This window comes from Vombatus ursinus, unplaced genomic scaffold (genome assembly GCF_900497805.2).
Source record: "Vombatus ursinus unplaced genomic scaffold, bare-nosed wombat genome assembly UNPS02014808.1, whole genome shotgun sequence".
In the NCBI taxonomy this organism is placed as follows: Eukaryota; Metazoa; Chordata; class Mammalia; order Diprotodontia; family Vombatidae; genus Vombatus; species Vombatus ursinus.
In genome coordinates this window covers 6,362,120-6,376,723 of record NW_020954586.1, presented here as the reverse complement: position 1 = coordinate 6,376,723, position 14,604 = coordinate 6,362,120, and the positions used below count along the sequence as shown (strand labels likewise).

The 14,604-nt window shown below is 48.8% G+C and overlaps 1 protein-coding gene and 1 long non-coding RNA gene across 6 annotated transcripts in view; one reads left to right on the top strand and one right to left on the bottom strand.

Annotated features, from left to right (window-relative positions):
• MAP3K13 (mitogen-activated protein kinase kinase kinase 13) overlaps positions 1 to 14,604 on the bottom strand; it is a 191,839-nt gene that overhangs the window by 44,390 nt on the left and 132,845 nt on the right. For 4 of the 5 annotated variants that reach the window (XM_027875296.1, XM_027875295.1, XM_027875299.1 and 1 more), the window contains one exon: positions 6,773 to 6,875. The gene's annotated coding sequence lies outside the window, so the exon portion shown is untranslated. Of the gene's footprint in view, positions 1 to 6,772; positions 7,504 to 14,604 lie in introns of those variants that run through there. The other variant, XM_027875300.1, reaches the window with a different exon arrangement.
• Positions 3,434 to 4,748, top strand: LOC114052620. Its single transcript, XR_003570287.1, has 3 exons — positions 3,434 to 3,503; positions 3,919 to 3,985; positions 4,266 to 4,748. It is a non-coding gene; the product is annotated as an uncharacterized LOC114052620 (long non-coding RNA).

Genomic DNA, 14,604 nt, shown 5'->3' with positions numbered 1-14,604 from the left:
CACAGTCCCACCTCTCTGTCTCCACTTCTGTAGTTCTTTCTGTTTGGAATGTGCTCTCCCTTCACCCCTACCCATCCTTCAAGGCTCAGCTCTTCTGTGGTTTTTCATAATTTTCCAATGATTGTGATCTGTTACTCACTTGGTTTCACACATTTTGTATCCCCTTCTTGTGCACTTGAAATTTAGATTCTACTTACCAATCAACAAACAATTATTAAACTCCTATGTGCCAAGCACTTTACGCCTCTCTGTCTCTCTGCCTCTGTCTGTCTATCTGTCTGTCTGTCTGTCTCTCTCTTTCTCTCTCTCTCTCTCTCTCTCTCTCACACACACACACACACACACACACACACGAATACATTTCCTTTAAGCTCCACCAGATTGCACAGCAAGGACTACGTGTGATTTATTGGTGTGTGCCCAACACAGTACATCACATACAGCAGGCATTTAATGAATGTTTGTTGAATGGAACAGATGAGAGGATGTGCTGAATGAACCCGGGGAACAGCAATAAAGGGAGTGATAAAGCCTACTAGAAACTTCTGCCATGTTGGCAATCACTTCTGGGACACTAATTAGTGATATACCAACTTCTTGGACTTAGGGGTATAATTCCGAACTCTAGATCTGATGTCAAAATTTTTTTAAAAATTTCGACTGAGAAATAATAACAACTGAACACTACAAGGTTACTGCAGCCTTGTCTTTGTCAACATATGCTATACCTCTCTTTTGCTGGTAGAGGCAGTATGCTGTCAGTGGCTAATCAAACACTTATTAAGCACCTCCTTCATCCCAGGTACAGAGAAGACAAAAACAAAAATAAAACAGTCTATATAAAAATGTTTGTGGGGATGGATGACTGAATAAATGAATGAATGAAGCTGAAAAAGGAATAGGTGAAACTCAATGATCGCTAGGGTCTATTCTTTAGGGACCCTCAAATGTCAAATCCAAGTGGTTCTTCCTAGAGGAAAGAAGGACCGATAAACTGCAGGACCAAAGCGTCCCTGTTCCTTGCCTTCCTGGCTTCCACTGCTTGCTCACTGAGCCCTGAGGACTAGGCCATCAATGTCACTTGGAGTTTCTCCATCTCTTCGACACACCTGTCTCAATGGATCGTTGCATCTCCCTCAGCATCAAGGACAGAGTTTGGCGTTCAGCAAGGTGGCCCTTAAGAAACACTGAACTCAACTGAACCTGGTGGGAGTCGATTAGTTCAGAGATACGTAGCCTCAAATATAGCAGGTTGATAAAGAGCAGGTGCCCCAGAAGCCTGGGTAAAAGATGAGCTGTGCTTATTTGTTTCTTTTTCCTATCTGAAGGAGAAACAATTTTGGTACAAAAACAAAAGGCAATAGTTGAGCTTTTTACAAAGGGGAAGTCACTGCCATTTTTGTACTAGAGATCAAATTTCTAGGTTTTAAAGAAATTCTGACTAGTTAAAGTTCAGTTATATCGAATAGGCTGCAAGCTGAGGGAATAAAAGCTCGGCGATTTCCAGAAACTAAAGAGGACACACGCTCCTGCCAGAGACACTCAGTGCTTTAGCTGAACATTGTGAGGAGCCCAGGCCAGCCGCCCCCACAATGTGACCATGCAGCCAGCCCCAAAAAGCAGAAGGACAGAGAGTGGGAGCCAAAGGAACTGCTCAGAATGATTCATTAAGAGCTGACATTTGTGCAACGTTTTCAAATTTACAAAGTGCTTTCTGTACATGATCTTAATCGAGCTTCAGAGCAACAGTAGGAGGTAGGGAATAATAGGTATTATTGTCCCCATTTTACAGACTTGGAGAGGTACTAACAACTGGGAGAATCAAGGAAGGTCTTCATGAGGGAAATGACCTTGCAGCTGAGCTTTTAAGAGGGAAAGAGGGAAAGAGGGGAAGAGGGGGCAAAGGGGAGGAGGAAGAATGTCCAAGATGCAGATAAAGAAAGTGAGGTCAGGGCAGCTAGGTAGCACAGTGGATAGAGCACCAGCCTTTGGAGTCAGGAGGACCTGAGTTCAAACCTGGCCTCAGACACATAACACTCACTAGCTGTGTGACTCTGGGCAAGTCACTTAACCCCAATTGCCTAACCAAAAACAAAAAACAGTGAGGTCCACCACAGGTACAAAAATGTTTATCCAGCTCTTTCTGTGATGGCCAAGAATTGGATTGAGGGGATGCCCATTCATTGGGGAATGGCTGAACAAGTTGTGGTATACGAACGTAATGGAATACGATTGTGCTGTAAGAAATGATGAGCAGGAGGATTTCAGAAAAACCTGGAAAGACTTGTATGGACTGATGCAGAGTAAAGTGAGCAGAGCCAGGAGAACATTGTACACAGTAACAGCAACACTGTGCTAGGACCAACTTTGACAGACTTAGCTCTTCTCAGCAATGCAAGGATCTAAGACAACTCCAAAAGACTCATGATGGAAAATACTCTCCACATCCAGAGAAAGAACCATGGAGTCTGAATGCAGAATCAAGGGAACTATTTTCTTTTTTCTGTTTTGTTTTATTTCTTCTTTCTTATGGTTTTTCCCTTTGGTTCTAATTCCTCTTTACAACACGACTAATGTGGAAATACGTTTGATAGGATTGTACGTATACAGCCTATATCAGATTGCAGCCGTCTTGAGGAAGTGGGAGGAAAGGGAGGGGGAGAAAATGTAGAATTCAAAATCTCATAGAGGTGAATGTTGCAAACCAAAAAAAAAAGAAAATGAGGTCCAGGGGAAGTAACAGCACTGTCTTTGCGTCACATGGGTTATTAAGTGGCAGAGTCTAGATTCAAACCCAGGTCTTTTTGAATTCAAATCTTGAGCTGTTTCTTTGACTTTTGAGCAGATTAAAACCATTTCTGCGCATGGGGAAAACTAAGAGGGTTCTAGTTCCAGGGCTGGACGGAACCTCCCAGGCCATCCCAGCCAGCCCCCCCACTTTTTTTTTTGGCAATTGGGGTTAAGTGACTTGCCCAGGATCACACAGCTAGTGTCAAGTGTTTGGTCTGAGGCCGGATTTGAACTCAGGTCCTCCTGACTTTGGGGCCAGTGCTCTATCCACTGTGCCACCCAGCTGTCCCCAACCCCCTTATTTTACAGAGGAAACTGAAGTACAATGACTTGTCCAAGGTCACCCTGGTTGCGACAGAGGCATGATGAGTTGGGGAGAGGCAGGAAGGTCAATTAGAAAGCTCCCATCATAGTTCAGGCCGTGGTAAAAGAAGGAAGGAAACAAAGGCTAGAGACGCTTGGGAGGTCTAATCCACTAATTGGATTGGGAAAGGGAAGGGACAGTTAGGAGTCAAAGGTAAGGGCAAGATTGTCAACAGGGTGGACGGGGCCTACCACAAAAGGGGGAAATACTGATGTCAAGAGGGGCGGGTCCTGGGGGGGGGAGAAAATCAGCTTGGGCTGGGACATGCTCAGAGCGTGGTGCAGAGAGACATGAGGGGGGACAGGACCTGCAGACCAGTGGAGACTCCGGCCCGGAGCCCAGGATGAAGGTCGGGACTGGAGCCCCAAAGACAGGGGTGGAGGCCGGCACCCGGGGGGAAGTGGTAGTGGAAACTGTGGCAGTGAATGAGACCTACAAGAGAGGGAGGGGGAAGGGTGAGGGCACAGGCCAAGGGCAGCTCCTAAGAGGCGTGGATTCAAATCCTGCCCGGCACGCCTACGAGCAGTGGGAGAACCGAGCAGTGGGAGAACCGAGCAGTGGGAGAACTGCTTCAGCTCTCTGGGTCTGTTTGGGCAGAAGCCCCACAGGCCCCTCTTGGCCCTGAGCCTTTGTCACTGTGATCTCCCCAGCTGAGGTCAACTTCTTCACCCCGTTCCCAGTGCTGGGGAGGAGAGGGCGGGGTGCCGGAAGGGCCAGCGAGAGCTGGGTTGGGGTTTTTGGTGGCTGTCTGTTTCTGTTTCCAGGACTGGGAGTCCTGAGCTTGCCTTCGGTGCCCCATTGGTGCTGCATCACATTTTTCTGCTGACAGAGGTATTCCTGAGTTTTATTATCTTTACGGTGATATTTTAATCAAGGAGATGCCCAGAAAGCGTGTAGGAGAACACTGTGAACTTGGGCAGAGCAGAGATTTTGCCTGGGGAGAATCAATCCTTCCCTTTTGTCCTAGAATGTGCATTTCCTGGTGCATCAGAGAGAAATCGATACAAGTCACTGAATTAATTATTCGTGGTGGGGGGGCCGCTGGCTCTGGTTCCACTGGCTCCAGGTTGTGGGTGGACCACTAAGAGCCCTCTGGCTTTTTTTCCTAAAGGATTCTCCCTGGACAGCTGCTGTTCACCCTTTGTTCTCCAAGAGGACCGTTCTAAAACAAGGAGGAAAAGGATGATTTTGCAAACACTTCCTGAGCTTCTACCAGGAGAAGCAGAAAGAAAAGGTACAACGAATGCACAAGACAGCTGCAAAGTAAGAAGAAAGACGGGCAGAAAAGAGATTTCAGATCTGGAAGGAGAAGCAACCTCAGGACTCATCCGGCCTCCCACCCTCACTTTACAGATGAATGAACCGGGGGCCTAAGAAGGGGAAGCGTCTGGGGAGTAGGCAGCAAAGGCAGGGTGGGGAACAATCAATAAGTATTTAGTCAATGTCTCTGCTAATAGTGAACAAGGGCCTTTGGTGCACAAGGCTCTGTTGGGAATGTGTTTGAGACACTCTTAAAAGAGGGTTCTAGAGAGAGAGAGAAAGAGAGAAAGAGCCGGGAGAGGCCGCTAGGTGGCGCTGCAGCGGAACGAGCACCAGGCCTGAAGTCAGGAAGACCGTGAGTCCAAATCTGGCCTCAGACACGTGCTAGCTGTGTGACCCTGGGCAAGTCACTTAACCCTGCTTGCCTCAGTTTCCTCATCTGTCAAATGAGCTGGAGAAGGAGATGGGAAACCACTCCTGTATCTCTACCAAGATAACCCCAAGTGGGGTCATGAAGAGTTTTACAACTGAGGGCCCCGAGATGAGGCACCTTGCCCAAAATCACACTGGCAGCAAGCATCAGAGGTGGGCTTTGGACCCGGGGTCTCTGGCCCCAGAGCTGATGATCTAGAATCAGGGCCCTTCAGCTGCTCACCTCCAGAAAAGTTCAGTTCGGCCCAGTTCAGCTACATCTTAACACACACGGTAAACAGGTGTCTGAAAATCGTCTTGCCAATTGGGGTTCCCAGAGGATGAAGGGGAGCCCCAAAGACCAGGGGTCTGATCTCAAGAGCTCAGTGAGGAATTCGGGCAAAATAAATGCTTCAAGAGGCCCTCTGAAAGACTTCACAGTTGAATTATAGTCAAGACACAGGGGGAGTCTGGTGGGATGGGGAGTTAGCCTTGAAGTCATGAAGGTCTGGGTTCAAGTCTTGCCTCTGATCCACATGGGTTGTGTGACTCTCATTTAACATCTGAGAGCCCCCAGGCAACTCTTAGTGGAGGGAGTTTGCACAACGGGAGATCCCCACACCAATAAAAAGCACAGGCCTGGCACCCCACCCTCTCCCCAAATTACAACCAAAAAGTGGCACAAAGTGGAGGCAGGCCACCTCGGGCTGCAGGACAGATCTGCCCAGGGCGGCCAAGGTCATCATCAGAGCTGTTACTTCACGGGGGAAAACCTGGCGGGTCCCAGTATGGCAGCCAGCCTCAGGGAAGAGTATCATTCTCAGTGCTCACTCCTCATTCCCATTGTCCCTTTTCTGGGGGCCAGAAGGAGCCTTTGGGTGGTCCCAGGAGCACAGATCAAAGGTCAGTAAGTGCGGCCCTCTCACTTTATAGATGAGATTGCCCAGGAAGTGACTGCATGGGGGTGGGGGTGGGGGTTGGGGAGAAGCCTCAGGGACAGGATTTGAACCCAGGTCATCTGACTTGGAAGCCAGGGCTCTCTCCACTGTCCCCTTTTGGGGAAGCGATGCACCCAAAGTTGCCTGGGTAATAAATAGCAGAGACTGGTCCTTTCTCTCCCAAGCCCTCTCCCATGAGCTCCAACAGCTTTAGTTTGTACACAGACTAAACTCAGGGCTGGTTCATGTCCATGGGGCCAAGGGGCAGCAAGGGGAGGACTGAGAGACACTGGGCCGGGCGGATGGAAAGAACAAACATCGAAGCCCTGGCCCTAAGCCACTGTCACGTCTGGTTTCCTGAACTAGTCTCACCCTGGTTCTCCCTCGCAGCTCCCTCAGTACTCACTGACCTGGCGTTTCACTGGCCTGGCGGGCTACGGGCCTCCTCCGAGAAAGTTCCCTGGCCAGTCCCAGGATGCCTCTACCCATCACAGCACAGGCCACCTCTTGGCCTGAAGCTGATGAGGCCATGCAAGGGCCTGGGATATGGAGCCAGAGACCTGCTGCTCCATGGCTCCTTCCTGTGGGATCTGGGGCCAGTCACTTAGCTGCTCTGGGCCTCAGTTTCCTCCTCTATAAAATGGGAAGGTTGGATGAGATGACTCCTAAGGCCCTTCCTAGAGCTGGGATTTTCAGGCCCCAGGCAAGTTCCCTCCCCTTTCCAGGCCTCAGTTTCCTGCTCCGTAAGGTGAGGAGTTGGTCGAGGACACTGGTCATTGTCCCTCTGCCCGTTCTCATGGAGGGCCAGCCAAGCCCACAGATGGGACTGACAGCTTGCTCGCCACAACACTTAGAGCACCTACTATGTGCCGGTGCTGTGCTGGGTGCTGGGGATTTAAAGGCAAAAAAGAAAGAAGCCCAGTCGCTGCTCTCGTGGAGCTTTCACTGTACGGGAAAGAGGCAAGAGAGACACAGAGAAGATGCCCCAAGGGGCAAAGAACCGTCCTACCTTCATACGGTATGTGCCCGGTCTGGTGTTCCCATGCCCAGGAGAGTTTCGCGTCATCTGCAAAGATGGGGATGTCACTGGCTGCGCCTTTCTTCCCAATTATCTATAAAAATACCAGAAGATGGTCAGGTCACCATTACTGCAAGAGGAAGCTGGGGCCTGAGTGGGACAGGAGCTGGGTTTGAATCCCGCCGGTGCTGCACCCTTCTTTCTGGGCCTCTTTCCTCCTTCCAGCTCTGACCCTGGGTGGGAAGGCTTGTCCTGTCATGAGGGGAGGGTCAGTTGGATCCAAGTGGGAGGAGATGGCCCTGAGGCTCCTTCCCACTTCCACTTGGGGTGGAGAGCACCAGGAAGAGATGGTCGTCATCCTGGCTGACAGGAGCCAATTTGAGGGGTGCTCTTGGGGTGACTCTATGAACTGGATTATAACTGATGGCCCTGAGGTCTGGAGACATGACCTGAATCCCACAGGCGGTGCCGGTAAATAATGACAGCCGGCATTTCTATAACAACTAGGACTTGCAAATTGCTCGGTAGATGAAGTCTCAGGAAATCCCTAAAACAACCCCGTGAAGTGGCTGCCTCAGGTACGATTACTTCACTTTTACAAATGGGGAAACTGAGGCTCACAGAGAGGTCAAGGAATTTGCTCACGGTCACACAGCATATTTCTATGGTGGTGCCCTGCTCAGTGAGGGCCGTTAGGTGGCGCCATAGTGCACAGAGCACTGGACCTGGAGCCAGGAAGACTTATCTTCCTGAGTTCAAATCCAGCCTCAGATACTTCCTAGCTGTGTGACCCTGGGCAAGTCACTTAACCCTGTTTGCCTCAGTTTCCTCATCTGTAAAATGAGCTGGAGAAGGAAAGGGCAAACCACTGTAATATCTTTGCCAAGAAAACCCCCAATGGGGTCACGGAGAGTCAGATACCAGTGAAAACTATTGAACACCAAGCCCTGCTTAGCCACTCTACCAGGAAAAGTATTTTCATCAGGACCCAATACACGTCAACTTAAGTATTCTTCACTTGTGAAGAAAGACCATTGGATTTGGAGTCAGGGGACCTAGATTCAAATCTTTGCTGTCATAACATTGCGTGACCTTGGACAAGTCACCTCCCCTCTTTTGACCCAGGTTCCACATCTGTAAAATGACAGGGTTGGACTAGGAGAATTCTAACCTTCGATCCATGAACACTTGAACTTGGACATGAGCACGCAGGAGGGAAGGTGACCCCTATCTCAGAACCCTGGGGGAAGCAGCAGGTAGAGGCCGAGGGAGCCGACAGTAGGCAAGGAGGTTTTGTGTATGTGTGTGTGTGTGTGTGTGTGTGTGTGCTCTGTGCACCTGCGGTTGTCTTTTGTGCACTGTGAGTGACTTTTGTTCTGAAATTCCTGGAGCCCTGTGCAGAGGCTCTAGGCTAGACTGATCTTTGTTTCCTGGTGTTCTTCATTCAGGGGGCACGTGGAGACACGCTGACTGGGCAGAAGGCAGCAGCTGGTTCTAAGAACCTGAAGCTCATCTCCCCACACACGTCATTCTCCAGCCCTCACTCCCAGTTACCTGGGGGGGGAGGGGAATTGTCTCTCTCCTCATTCCAGCATAGCCCCTGCTGCCTCTAGCACTTTCATGATGTCTTTTCTTTTCCCTTTCAAGCCTCCCTCCCTCCATTTCTTTTAACTTTATTTCATAGATTTAGAGCTGGAAGGGGCCTTAGAGTCTAAACCCTTTGTTTTACAGAAGAGGACACCGAGGCCCGTATGGGTGAAGAGCCTTCCCCAAGGTCACACAGGTATGAAAGGCAGGTCTGAGATTCAAACCCAGTCAAACCAATGGCAAATCCAGTGCTGGCTGTATGCAGAGTGCCGGCCAGGTGGCCCCGTGGCATGCCTTCACCCATTTAGAACTCCCAGCTTTGACCTGGTGCATGTAGAGGCTTTTTTTTTTGGTCATTCAGGGAATGTTTGGATGACAGAATTACATTGGAAAGCTCTTGTCAGGCAGGGACACTGGGCCAAACTTAACCAGGGCAGAGATCTGGCCAAGCAGCACTTCCCATGAAAAAGACTTGGGAGTTGGGGGTAAGGGGGTGGAAGGGGTTGAGTGGACCTGAATAAACAGCAATAAAATGAGCATTTCCATATATAAAATAGAGCAGAAAAAAAGGAAAGGGGGATTGTAGTTAAAGCTGTGAATTTTTCTTCTTTAGAGCTTGCTTTTTAAAAAAAGGTGTATCATATGTGTGACCCTGGGCAAGTCACTTAACCCCAATTGCCTCGCCAAAAAAAAAAAAAAAAAGGTGTATCATAAATCCAAAGTGTAACTTTCAAAGCTGGCCTGCTAGTCTGTGTTTCCTTCAAACCTTCCTTCTATTCATTTCTGTGCATTTGAATGAAGATGCTCTTTCCTTATTCTTTATGTTTTCTTTTGGTAGACCCATTGACACTCCTCCCCCAGCCTGCAGAATCCCACCCAATTAAATAGAAAAAAATCAAAACTCTCTTAATTACTCTGCATAGTCAAGTAAAACAAATACCCACATAGGCCAATTTTGAAGACTTAAGCCTTAGGGGCAGCTAGGTGGCACAGTGGATAGAGCACCGGCCCTGGAGTCAGGAGGACCTGAGTTCAAATCTAGCCCCAGACACAGAACACTTACTAGCTGTGTGACCCTGGGCAAGTTACTTAACCCCATTGCCTAGCCAAAAAAAAAAAAGAAGAAGACTTAAGCATCATTTTTCACCTTGAATCCATCACCTCTCCCTCAGGAGATGGGGTAGTTTACTTCATCATCTGTGTGGGCCAAAGAATTGGACCAGTTCTCTCAGATGGGTGGTCACAAACTTAGACCCTACCGGGTAAAAAGCTTTTGCCTGAGAATCACTGAATCACTTTAGGACTAGGTTGTGCTACCTGTGGAAATTAATCCATTATCAAATTTCTGGGAAATCCAGTCAATGCCCTGGGTCATTAATTTATTTTTAAAACCACATTATTATCCCAGAAGGACATTAAAAATCCTGGTTTCTATGACAGAGATGTTTGAGAGGAAAAAGGTTTGTGGAGAACTTTACAAATATTTCATATGATCCTCACAATGACCTGGGGAGGTAGGTACTATTATTATTTCTATTTGACTGATGAGGAAATTGAGGTAGAAATTAAGTGACTTAGCTTGCATCACCCAGGTAGCAAGGGTCACCCAGCTAGCAAGGGTCTGCGGTAGAATTGGAACTCAGGTCTCCCGACTCCCCATCTAGTGCTCTATCCACTGCTCCTCCTAGCTACTATATTTTACTGGCAATGTGAAGTGGGAAGAGTACTGGAGATTTAATCAAAGATCCTGTGTTGGAATGAATCCAGTAGTATGTTGGTTCCCCAAGGGCAGAGGCTGTTTTTCATTTTTCTTTATATGCACAGGGCCTGATACATTGTAGGAGGTTCATAAATCATTGCTGAATTGGAACTTTGGCTGTTTCATTTCCTACCTACAGAAACCTGGACAAGTTCTTTTTCCTCTCTGGGCCTCAGTTTGTTTATCTGTAACATGAGGGATTCAGGAGACATTCTCTAAGCTTGTTGGGGTTACAAAGACAAAAAACCCCTACCCTTAGACAGCTTCCATGAAGGGGAAGGGGAGGAGGGGAGGGCGATGGGGAAAGAGAGTGAATACAACACAACCTGGACACAGAGAATGACCATACATGTCTAAGATTGTTAGCAGAGCAGGCTAAGGCCTCAGAAGACACAGATGTTACCATTGTTATCATTGTCAGATTAGTGCGAGAATTTAAACGTTGGTCTCTTTCTTAAACTAGATTCAGGAACATGCCAAAATTGAGAGGGATTAAGCCCCCTTCTCCTTCAGTTTGGGTCCGTTCTCTCTCCCACCCTTTCCAGACGAGCTGTTTATAGTTAATAGATTTTCTGGATAACTGATCACCTTTGCCAGCACTTCATTCTAAAGTGTATCTGACAAGCCGAACAACTAGAGGGCCCATTTCTTCTCTAAATACAGAACAGGTTTTAAACCTTTGGATTTCACTATTACATAAGAGCCTGGCTTGGCTTTTCTCCCCTGGTTAGCACCAGGCGAGATTTATAACTCGAAAATTCATTTCTGACCACATTTCTCTGCGCTAGCATGTCTCCAATGAGATGGGACAGCAACCACACAAATAAATGAGAACAGTAACAAAAATAATGACGATATTAGTAGACTTCGGGCCTGGAGTTTCACCAGCTTGGGGAATCCTTCCACCAGTGCAAATGGCAACCTTATGACTTTAACTCAGAACAAAGCAGTGGTCTCCTAAGTAGGAGCTGGAGCCCCCGCAGACCTGACCCAAGGGGTGTGTGATTAAGCAATTAGAGACAGGGAAAGCATGAGAAATCTGACCCGTCCCTCTCCCCCACATCATGGGGGCTCATCTCCAACACAACCACACCCAGCCTCATCACCCAACTCTGTCTCACTCCGCCCTTTCGTGTGCAAACCCTCACACTGCCTCCTTCTGTGCAAGCCCCCTAACCCTCCCTTCTGCGTCTCTCTCTCAGGACAGCTAGCCCCTAATTATGATCTCATTATGTGTAGGTGCCACCCCACCCCCCTCTCCCTCCTCAGAATACTCCGCTGTGTGTCCGAGGTCACCTGGTGGCTACAACAGGCCCCCCAGGAAGGTGGGTTCTGGGCTTCCCAGCAGTTTCTAGGTAGTTTTGGGTGGGACAGAGTGAGTGTCCCCAGATAAGCAGGCAGGGGCGGGATGTGATCTTCAATGTTGATCTCATACCATTGATCTCCTCTCCTTGCCCTTTCCCCTCCCTTTCCCTCCTATAAGCTGGCGGTGGAAGGCACAGCGAAGTCAGCAGGTTTCCCAACCCAGGGGTCACTCTCCCCTCTCCCCCCATATGCAATGGGTTGCCTCCACACCTTCGTCATTGCCCCCTTCTATCCTCTGACACCGCCACCACCCTGGAGCAGACCCTCACCCTCTCACATCTGGACTATTTCAGTGGGCGGGCTGCTGTTGGGTCTCCTGGCCACAAAAGTTCCATCCCCCACTCAGCTGTCAAATTGATCTTCAAGCTCAAATTTGACCGTGGCACCCCTCACTCAAAAAACTCCCCACTGAGCCAATTTTATTTCATTTTTATCTCAGGCTTTTTAAATGTCTATTTTTGTGTATTCATACACCTATGCTCAGTGGCACAGGTAAATGATTTGTAAACAAGTAAGTATACACCTATCAGGGACATGTGTGTAACCAACCACTTGGAGGCCCCGATTTAGAAGGTCAAATTCCGGAGAGTTGCCTGAAGGATTCAAAGGTAAAGGGACTTGCCCAAGTATACAAAGTTAGTGGAAGAGGCAGGATTTGAACCCAGGACTTCCTAGCAACCTATCCATCCGCTGCTACCTCGAGGGACAATATTTCTTTTCAGACCAGACTTAGGATTTTAATGGTGAGGTACCTTCATCTACCAATGCAGATCGGCAAGCACTCTGACACTCACAGCTGTCGAGATGTCTGGGGGGCTCTGAGAGGTCCAAGCGATTGGTCAGCATGGGTCAGAGCAAGAGGGGAGACCAGGTCTTCCTGAGCCCAAGACCAGTCCTCCCTATGCTTCACTACACACGATCGCTGCCTCTCAGCATCAATAACAGGTGACATAAATAATGTTTTATGAAGGGATTCTCATGGGATCCTCCCAGGAGTACCTCCTCCAGGTAGGAACAGCTAATAGCATCCCTTGTTCAGAAATGAGGAAAATGGGCCACGTGGAGGGGAGGCTACTTGGCCAAGGTCACCAGAAGTCACTGAGTCTCCCTCCTGCAAAGCCCCCTGGGTTCCTTGCATAATGTGTGATCTCTGAGACCACAGGGCACCACATAGAGAAGCTACTTAATTGTCAAATGGAAAGAGCCTGGGAATAAAAGTGGCATCAAAGTGAACTCATGACCTTGGCCAAATCCGCCCGTTACTGGGGTGCCTTGGCTCACTCCCCTCCCAGCTGTCTCCAGGCTCCAGCGTTAATCCCAGCCACAGGCGTTTAGGACAGGGAGGAGCTGCAGAAACAGGAGGGAGGAGCGTGAGATGACCAGCTATGCATGGCTGCAAGGGGATGGTGAGGACTCCCAACTTCGTGGGTAAGTGCTTTGGGCGCCCTGTCTTCTCCTTCTCAGGTCATGGTGGCCACACTCTGTCTGGTCCTCTCCTTCCCAGGGGCTCTGAGCTCCCTGGGCTGGTCTAGTCCTCTCTAAATGGTTCACCTGGGACTCTGGTAATAACGAGCTATCCAGTCACCCTGCCTAACTGAGTCTCTCTCCCTTCCAAGCCTTTCCATACACAATCGCCAGGACAATCATCCTAGAACACAGCTTTGCACACATCGCTCATTTGCTCAAAAAACCTTCCAGGATGCCCTCTGTGTGCAGGCCAAGCCCCCTTGGTTAGAAGGCAGCATAGAGGAGAGTCTGGGCACCTGATGTGGAATTAGGAGATGAATGTTCAGTCGTCAGCTCAGAAATATCCTCGATGGGGAGGAGAGGGTCCCATCCTACTTCTCCCACCTTGTTACACATTATTCCTCTCCATGAACTCTGCAGTCTAGTGAAACGAGTCTTCTTGCTGTATGTTCACATATGACACTCCATTTCCCATCACCACACTTTTGCACATGCTATTACCCCTGTGCCTGGAATGCCCTTCCTCACCAACTCTGGCACTTGGAATCCCTGGTTGTCTTCCTCACCAAAGTGAAGGAAACCTTGGGGACAGTGATTACACAGCACAGTGCTGTGAGTGGCAGAGGACGATAGCACCGTATGGGCATGGTGGTCACCGCAGGAATGACTCCTCCCTGACTGCACCATGATGGCACCCCAGGACAAAGTCTGTCTTGCCTTCTAGATGTTTAGCTCTGGTCTTCATCATAATTGGTGCCACATTGAGGAAAACATTTTTTGGGGAGAGGGGGGCATTTATAAACGGAGATGGCCTACATCTCTGGAAACATTAATCCAAGTTGGGGAACAATCATGATTGGGGGTGGTGCTCCTCCCAGCTCTACAGATCCTGGAAACAGACCAGCTAGGAGCTGGGGCCCAGACTTTTCCCTGGTACAGGCTATCAGCAGAGGAAAGGCCAAGTTTGTTGTGTGTTGGGGCGGGGATCCCCACTCCAGGCAGCTCTTGAAAAGCTGATCAGTGCCTGTGCGTATGGCTCTGGAGGCAGGGGATGGCATCAGGATCAAAAGTCAGAGCCGGCAGCAGGATCAAAAGAGAGTTCCAAGGCAGAGCAGAGGCCTGGTCTGGGCATGGGGCGCTGGGTGCTCTGTGGTCCCTTCCAGCTCTGAAGCCACGACCTCTGAAGGATCTAATGCCCTACTAGCAATGGGAATACTGAGACAAAAATGCTCCTCCGTTCAATAGAGATGATCTGAATTTCCAGATGAGTTTGCAAAATTTGGCACTCTCTGTGACCTGTGGGCACATGGGTTTTTCTGTGTGATGACATGAAGCATTTCATGGGCTCCTCTGCTCAGAGAGACCTCCCATAAGGGCATGTATCAGACACGGGACCATTGGAATTCCCAACTTCCTGCATCTAGCATCTTGGCAGAGGGAGAAGATTTCTGAAGCATTTTATTTATATCATTTGTTTTTACATCATGTTAATTTCCAAATATGTTCCCCTCCATTAAAACAAATATTTTTTAAGAAAAAAAATTAAGTCTAGCAAAACTCAAAAATATACCAACCAAGTCCAACATAATAGATAATAATGTCCACATCCATTGCCCCCCACCTCTGCGAGGAATGTACTCAGAGG